Here is an 8,374-nt window from a genome sequence, read left to right as displayed (position 1 = left end):
TTGCCAACTTATATTATTAGAGCTAGGGATACCTCTTGGTCATTAAGTAATTAAGTCTGCATTAGTTGGGCAGGGGAGAAGAGAAACAAACACATTGCTACCTGATTTGTCTATATCCACCTACCCAATTTCAACTATTTGTGAACAAATGGAAAAATCCACAAATGTACAGACTGACTCATGTCTTTCCCAGACACAATAGTACAGTATAGTGCCATCATTAACCCCCACCATGGTTGCTTACCCTCATGATACTGAATTCAAAGTACCCTTGAAGACTTTTAAGGGCACCTTTGCTTCTGTAGTCAAGAACACTGTTCAGGAAAGGTTTTTGTAGCTGACTAGTTAAAATTTGCCATGTATTTTTATTTGTTTTATCTCATTCTTAATCAGCCACGATAGAATCCATATAGTTAGTTAGGAAATCATGCAATATAATTAAAGTTAGAAACAAAACCAACTGACACATGATTAATATATTATCTTTTTACTGGAAAATTAAAGTAAAACAGGAATTGTAGGCATTTCAGGAGGATGAAAATCAGCACCATTTGCTAGCAGGAAAAAAAAAAAAGTTAAGAGCCAAATGCAGAATCTTCTAAAAAGGTGAAACTCATATCTGACTTGTGCGTGTAAAGTTTATAGGGATAACTAGCTGCCGAGTGAATAAATCACTGCTGAATGTTTTAATAGGGTCCAGTGAGTGCTGATTTACTAAATAAAAAATACAAATAAGAAGGAACCTAAATAGCAGTGTCCACTCCTGAAGTCAGAATGCTTAGTGAGTCCCTTGTTCATAGAAAAAGCTGCAAAATAATTCTGACACTAAGAAAAAAGAAATTCAACCCAAATGCCCATTTGTTCCAATCAATGCAGCACATACGGCTCTTTAAGCTCACCTCTAGATTTGAGACTCCGACCTTACATTAGTAAGCCACTTTGGAATGAGACCAAGACACTTTTCTGCATACTGCTTTGAATATTCTTACTTGTAGTGCTTACTTGTAATTCTTAAGATTACTAAGTATTACTGTTAGATTTTTATCTTAAAAAAATTAGCCTGTTCCGCTTTGTCAGATATTTACAGAAGGACAAATACCTATTCAGGGATTTAAAGGAGTTAGGCTGACTAAATTAGAAATAAGAAAAGGAGGACTTGTGGCACCTTAGAGACTAACCAATTTATTAGAGCATAAGCTTTCGTGAGCTACAGCTCACTTCCTCAGATGCATATCGTGGAAACTGCAGCAGGCTTTATATATACACAGAGAATATGAAACAATACCTATTCCCACCCCACTGTCCTGCTGGTAATAGCTTATCTAAAGACAGGTTTCAGAGGAACAGCCGTGTTAGTCTGTATTCGCAAAAAGAAAAGGAGTACTTGTGGCACCTTAGAGACTAACAAATTTATTTGAGCATGAGCTTTCGTGAGCTACAGCTCACTTCATCAGATGTTTACCGTGGAAACTGCAGCAGACTTTATATACACACAGAAATCATGAAACAATACCTCCTCCCACCCCACTGTCCTGCTGGTAATAGCTTATCTAAAGTGATCAACAGGTGGGCCATTTCCAGCACAAATCCAGGTTTTCTCACCCTCCACCCCCCCACACAAATTCACTCTCCTGCTGGTGCTAGCCCATCCAAAGTGACAACTCTTTACATAATCAAGTCGGGCTATTTCCTGCATAGATCAAGGTTTTCTCACATCCCCCCCACCCCCATACACACACAAACTCACTCTCCTGCTGGTAATAGCTCATCTAAACTGACCATTCTCCAGGTTTAAATCCAAGTTAAACCAGAACATCTGGGGGGGGGGGGGGTAGGAAAAAACAAGAGGAAACAGGCTACCTTGCATAATGACTTAGCCACTCCCAGTCTCTATTTAAGCCTAAATTAATAGTATCCAATTTGCAAATGAATTCCAATTCAGCAGTTTCTCGCTGGAGTCTGGATTTGAAGTTTTTTTGTTTTAAGATAGCGACCTTCATGTCTGTGATTGCGTGACCAGAGAGATTGAAGTGTTCTCCGACTGGTTTATGAATGTTATAATTCTTGACATCTGATTTGTGTCCATTTATTCTTTTACGTAGAGACTGTCCAGTTTGACCAATGTACATGGCAGAGGGGCATTGCTGGCACATGATGGCATAGATCACATTGGTGGATGTGTAGGTGAACGAGCCTCTGATAGTGTGGCTGATGTTATTAGGCCCTGTGATGGTGTCCCCTGAATAGATATGTGGGCACAATTGGCAACGGGCTTTGTTGCAAGGATAAGTTCCTGGGTTAGTGGTTCTGTTGTGTGGTATGTGGTTGTTGGTGAGTATTTGCTTCAGGTTGCGGGGCTGTCTGTAGGCAAGGACTGGCCTGTCTCCCAAGACTTGTGAGAGTGTTGGGTCATCCTTTAGGATAGGTTGTAGATCCTTAATAATGCGTTGGAGGGGTTTTAGTTGGGGGCTGAAGGTGACGGCTAGTGGCGTTCTGTTATTTTCTTTGTTAGGCCTGTCCTGTAGTAGGTAACTTCTGGGAACTCTTCTGGCTCTATCAATCTGTTTCTTTACTTCTGCAGGTGGGTATTGTAGTTGTAAGAAAGCTTGACAGAGATCTTGTAGGTGTTTGTCTCTGTCTGAGGGGTTGGAGCAAATGCGGTTGTATCGCAGAGCTTGGCTGTAGACGATGGATCGTGTGGTGTGGTCAGGGTGAAAGCTGGAGGCATGCAGGTAGGAATAGCGGTCAGTAGGTTTACGGTATAGGGTGGTGTTTATGTGGCCATTGTTTATTAGCACTGTAGTGTCCAGGAAGTGGATCTCTTGTGTGGACTGGACCAGGCTGAGGTTGGTGGTGGGATGGAAATTGTTGAAATCATGGTGGAATTCCTCAAGGGCTTCTTTTCCATGGGTCCAGATGATGAAGATGTCATCAATATAGCGCAAGTAGAGTAGGGGCTTTAGGGGACGAGAGCTGAGGAAGCGTTGTTCTAAATCAGCCATAAAAATGTTGGCATACTGTGGGGCCATGCGGGTACCCATAGCAGTGCCGCTGATCTGAAGGTATACATTGTCCCCAAATGTGAAATAGTTATGGGTAAGGACAAAGTCACAAAGTTCAGCCACCAGGTTAGCCGTGACATTATCGGGGATAGTGTTCTTGACGGCTTGTAGTCCATCTTTGTGTGGAATGTTGGTGTAGAGGGCTTCTACATCCATAGTAGCCAGGATGGTGTTATCAGGAAGATCACCGATGGATTGAAGTTTCCTCAGGAAGTCAGTGGTGTCTCGAAGGTAGCTGGGAGTGCTGGTAGCGTAGGGCCTGAGGAGGGAGTCTACATAGCCAGACAATCCTGCTGTCAGGGTGCCAATGCCTGAGATGATGGGGCGCCCAGGATTTCCAGGTTTATGGATCTTGGGTAGTAGATAGAATATCCCAGGTCGGGGTTCCAGGGGTGTGTCTGTGCGGATATGATCTTGTGCTTTTTCACAAGACACAAATCAGATGTCAAGAATTATACCATTCATAAACCAGTCGGAGAACACTTCAATCTCTCTGGTCACGCAATCACAGACATGAAGGTCGCTATCTTAAAACAAAAAAACTTCAAATCCAGACTCCAGTGAGAAACTGCTGAATTGGAATTCATTTGCAAATTGGATACTATTAATTTAGGCTTAAATAGAGACTGGGAGTGGCTAAGTCATTATGCAAGGTAGCCTGTTTCCTCTTGTTTTTTCCTACCCCCCCCCCCCCAGATGTTCTGGTTTAACTTGGATTTAAACCTGGAGAATGGTCAGTTTAGATGAGCTATTACCAGCAGGAGAGTGAGTTTGTGTGTGTATGGGGGTGGGGGGGATGTGAGAAAACCTTGATCTATGCAGGAAATAGCCCGACTTGATTATGTAAAGAGTTGTCACTTTGGATGGGCTAGCACCAGCAGGAGAGTGAATTTGTGTGGGGGGGTGGAGGGTGAGAAAACCTGGATTTGTGCTGGAAATGGCCCACCTGTTGATCACTTTAGATAAGCTATTACCAGCAGGACAGTGGGGTGGGAGGAGGTATTGTTTCATGATTTCTGTGTGTATATAAAGTCTGCTGCAGTTTCCACGGTAAACATCTGATGAAGTGAGCTGTAGCTCACGAAAGCTCATGCTCAAATAAATTGGTTAGTCTCTAAGGTGCCACAAGTACTCCTTTTCTTTTAGCTTATCTAAAGTGATTTCCAGCACAAATCCAGGTTTTCTCACCCTCCACCCCCCCAAACAAATTCACTCTCCTGCTGGTGATAGCCCATCCAAAGTGACAACTCTTTACACAATGTGCCTGACAATCAAGCTGGGCTATTTCCTGCATAAATCCAGGTTCTCACATCCCCCCCACCCCCATACACACACAAACTCACTCTCCTGCTGGTAATAGCTCATCCAAACTGACCACTCTTCAAGTTAAAATCCAAGTTAAACCAGAACATCTGGGGGAGGGGTAGGAAAAAACAAGAAGAAACAGGCTACCTTGCATAATGACTTAGCCACTCCAAGTCTCTATTTAAGCCTAAATTAATAGTATCCAATTTGCAAATGAATTCCAATTCAGCAGTTTCTCGCTGGAGTCTGGATTTGAAGTTTTTTTGTTTTAAGATAGCGACCTTCATGTCTGTGATCGCGTGACCAGAGAGATTGAAGTGTTCTCCGACTGGTTTATGAATGTTATAATTCTTGACATCTGATTTGTGTCCATTTATTCTTTTACGTAGAGACTGTCCAGTTTGACCAATGTACATGGCAGAGGGGCATTGCTGGCACATGATGGCATAGATCACATTGGTGGATGTGCAGGTGAACGAGCCTCTGATAGTGTGGCTGATGTTATTAGGCCCTGTGATGGTGTCCCCTGAATAGATATGTGGGCACAGTTGGCAACGGGCTTTGTTGCAAGGATAAGTTCCTGGGTTAGTGGTTCTGTTGTGTGGTATGTGGTTGTTGGTGAGTATTTGCTTCAGGTTGCGGGGCTGTCTGTAGGCAAGGACTGGCCTGTCTCCCAAGATTTGTGAGTGTGTTGGGTCATCCTTTAGGATAGGTTGTAGATCCTTAATAATGCGTTGGAGGGGTTTTAGTTGGGGGCTGAAGGTGACGGCTAGTGGCGTTCTGTTATTTTCTTTGTTAGGCCTGTCCTGTAGTAGGTAACTTCTGGGAACTCTTCTGGCTCTATCAATCTGTTTCTTTACTTCTGCAGGTGGGTATTGTAGTTGTAAGAAAGCTTGACAGAGATCTTGTAGGTGTTTGTCTCTGTCTGAGGGGTTGGAGCAAATGCGGTTGTATCGCAGAGCTTGGCTGTAGACGATGGATCGTGTGGTGTGGTCAGGGTGAAAGCTGGAGGCATGCAGGTAGGAATAGCGGTCAGTAGGTTTACGGTATAGGGTGGTGTTTATGTGACCATTGTTTATTAGCACTGTAGTGTCCAGGAAGTGGATCTCGTGTGGACTGGACCAGGCTGAGGTTGGTGGTGGGATGGAAATTGTTGAAATCATGGTGGAATTCCTCAAGGGCTTCTTTTCCATGGGTCCAGATGATGAAGATGTCATCAATATAGCGCGAGTAGGGGCTTTAGGGGACGAGAGCTGAGGAACCATTGTTCTAAATCAGCCATAAAAATGTTGGCATACTGTGGGGCCATGCGGGTACCCATAGCAGTGCCGCTGATCTGAAGGTATATATTGTCCCCAAATGTGAAGTAGTTATGGGTAAGGACAAAGTCACAAAGTTCAGCCACCAGGTTAGCCGTGACATTATCGGGGATAGTGTTCTTGACGGCTTGTAGTCCATCTTTGTGTGGAATGTTGGTGTAGAGGGCTTCTACATCCATAGTGGCCAGGATGGTGTTATCAGGAAGATCACCGATGGATTGTAGTTTCCTCAGGAAGTCAGTGGTGTCTCGAAGGTAGCTGGGAGTGCTGGTAGCGTAGGGCCTGAGGAGGGAGTCTACATAGCCAGACAATCCTGCTGTCAGGGTGCCAATGCCTGAGATGATGGGGCGCCCAGGATTTCCAGGTTTATGGATCTTGGGTAGTAGATAGAATATCCCAGGTCGGGGTTCCAGGGGTGTGTCTGTGCGGATTTGATCTTGTGCTTTTTCAGGAAGTTTCTTGAGCAAATGCTGTAGTTGCTTTTGGTAACTCTCAGTGGGATCAGAGGGTAATGGCTTGTAGAAACTCGTGTTGGAGAGCTGCCGAGCAGCCTCTTGTTCATATTCCGACCTATTCATGACGACAACAGCACCTCCTTTGTCAGCCTTTTTGATTATGATGTCAGAGTTGTTTCTGAGTGCCACAAGTCCTCCTTTTCTTTTTGCGAATACAGACTAACACGGCTGTTACTCTGAAACCTGTCATTAAATTAGAAATGGTTACCTACCAAAGTAAGTTTTATTCGTAGAATATGTTGCCTCCACAGATCCACACTAAAACAGTGCACCCTGTGCCACACATAGCAACAAGAAACTATTCCAAAGCAATTCGCCTATAGAGGAGTGTGTGCATGAGTACCAGAGCCTCCCACACAATTGCCCTCAGTTCCTTCTTAACCCATCCTTCAAACCTCCAAAGCAGATAGGAGCGCATACCTGTGTTACAATAGTGGACATCTTCAACTGTTCAGGTTCGTCCTCCCAAGACACCAACGTTCTCAGTCCCACTGGGACTAAGGCACATCCAACTAGCCCTTGCAACACAAGTTTGTCTAGACACTAGCTTATTCTTTCCACTGCTCCAGCCAGGTGAGCTATACCTCTATCTAGATACTTACACAGTCCTCATTACCACAGTTGAGCAGGTTATCAGCAGCAGAGGACTGGTTTGAAGAAAACAAAGCGGAACGATTACTTCTCATCAACATTAAAAACACAGCCTATCTGGAACACAAGAAGCCAACAGAGAGCACCAAAGTGAGACTCGGCATGCAAAAAAAACCCCAAGATACAGCGAGCAAGCACACACTGTGCAAATCATTACTGGATCAAGCTCTGTGAAGAGATAGAGAGAGCTTCAGACACAGGAAACCTCAGTCACTTATGACAGCCTGACGAAAGCTCTAGGTCCCACTGTCAACAAAGTTACCCCTCTCAAAATCACACAGCGATGAAATCATTACAGATAAAAGCAGGCAGTTGTCTTGTTGGGTTGAACACTATTCAGAGCTATATGCACAAGAAAGAACCACCACCAACGAATCACTGGACCAAATACCAACTCTACAGGTCATGCCAGAGCTAGATGTGGACCCACTGTAGAAGAGCTACGCAAGGCCATTGATTTGCTAACAAATGGCAAGGCTCCTGGAAAAGATGGCATCCCAGTGGAAATCCTCAAATGCGAGAAAGACAGCCTGTTACCATATCTTCCTCAGTGGCTACTTAAATGCTGGAAACCAGGGGGAGGTACCACAAGAGATGCATGATGCAAACATCACTTTGTATAAAAATAAAGGCGAAAAGGCGACTGCAACAACACAAGGGTATCTCGCTACTAAGCGTAGCAGGAAAAACTTTCGCAAAAGTCATCTTAGTGTGCCTACAACAGCTGGCGAATCATGTCTACCCTGACTCACAGTGTGAATTCAGGGCTAGAAGATCAACTATAGACATATTTTCCTCTGTGTCCACTCCAAGAAAAATGCAGAAAGCAATACTGACCATTCTACATCACCTTTGTGGACCTAACCAAAGCATTTGACACAGTCAGCGGAGCAGGTCTATTTGCAATACTAGAAAAGATAGCATGTCCACCAAACCTGTTAAGTCTTATATGTTAATTCCACAACAACAAGAGAGCAACTGTCCAGGTTGACAGGTCCACTTCAGACAGCTTTGAGATGAAAAGTGGAGTGACGCAAGGATGTCTCTCTGGAATCTTCTTCTCATACTCTTGGACTGTGCAATTAAGGACATGAGAGATGGAGTGTATCTCCACACAAAATCAGATGTGAAAACTCTTAAATCTGTCCCGACTTAAGTGAAAGACCAAAAGTCAAAAAGGTGCTAATCAGGGAACTTCTATTCATTCCCTGATGATGCTGCCCTCATAGCCCACAATGAAGATCTATTACAAAAACTCATGGACCGCCTTTCAAGTACCTGTCAGGCATTTGCTCTCACCATCAGCATCAAGAAAAAACGGCTGTATTAGGACAGGGGGTTCCACAAGATCCTTCAATTACCTCAAAAGCAAACCAGCTAGTAGTCCAAAAGTTCAGCTATTTAGGTTCTACAGTGACTGCCAACCTCTCACTGGATGAAGAGCTAAATGTTCACATTGGAGAGGTTGCCACCACCTTTAGCAGACTAACTAAAAGAGCATGAAACAACTCAAAGCTTACCA

This window comes from Lepidochelys kempii, chromosome 2, assembly GCF_965140265.1.
Source record: "Lepidochelys kempii isolate rLepKem1 chromosome 2, rLepKem1.hap2, whole genome shotgun sequence".
NCBI lineage: Eukaryota > Metazoa > Chordata > Testudines > Cheloniidae > Lepidochelys > Lepidochelys kempii.
The sequence above is the reverse complement of the archived record's forward strand: the minus strand, read 5'-3'. Positions refer to the sequence as shown.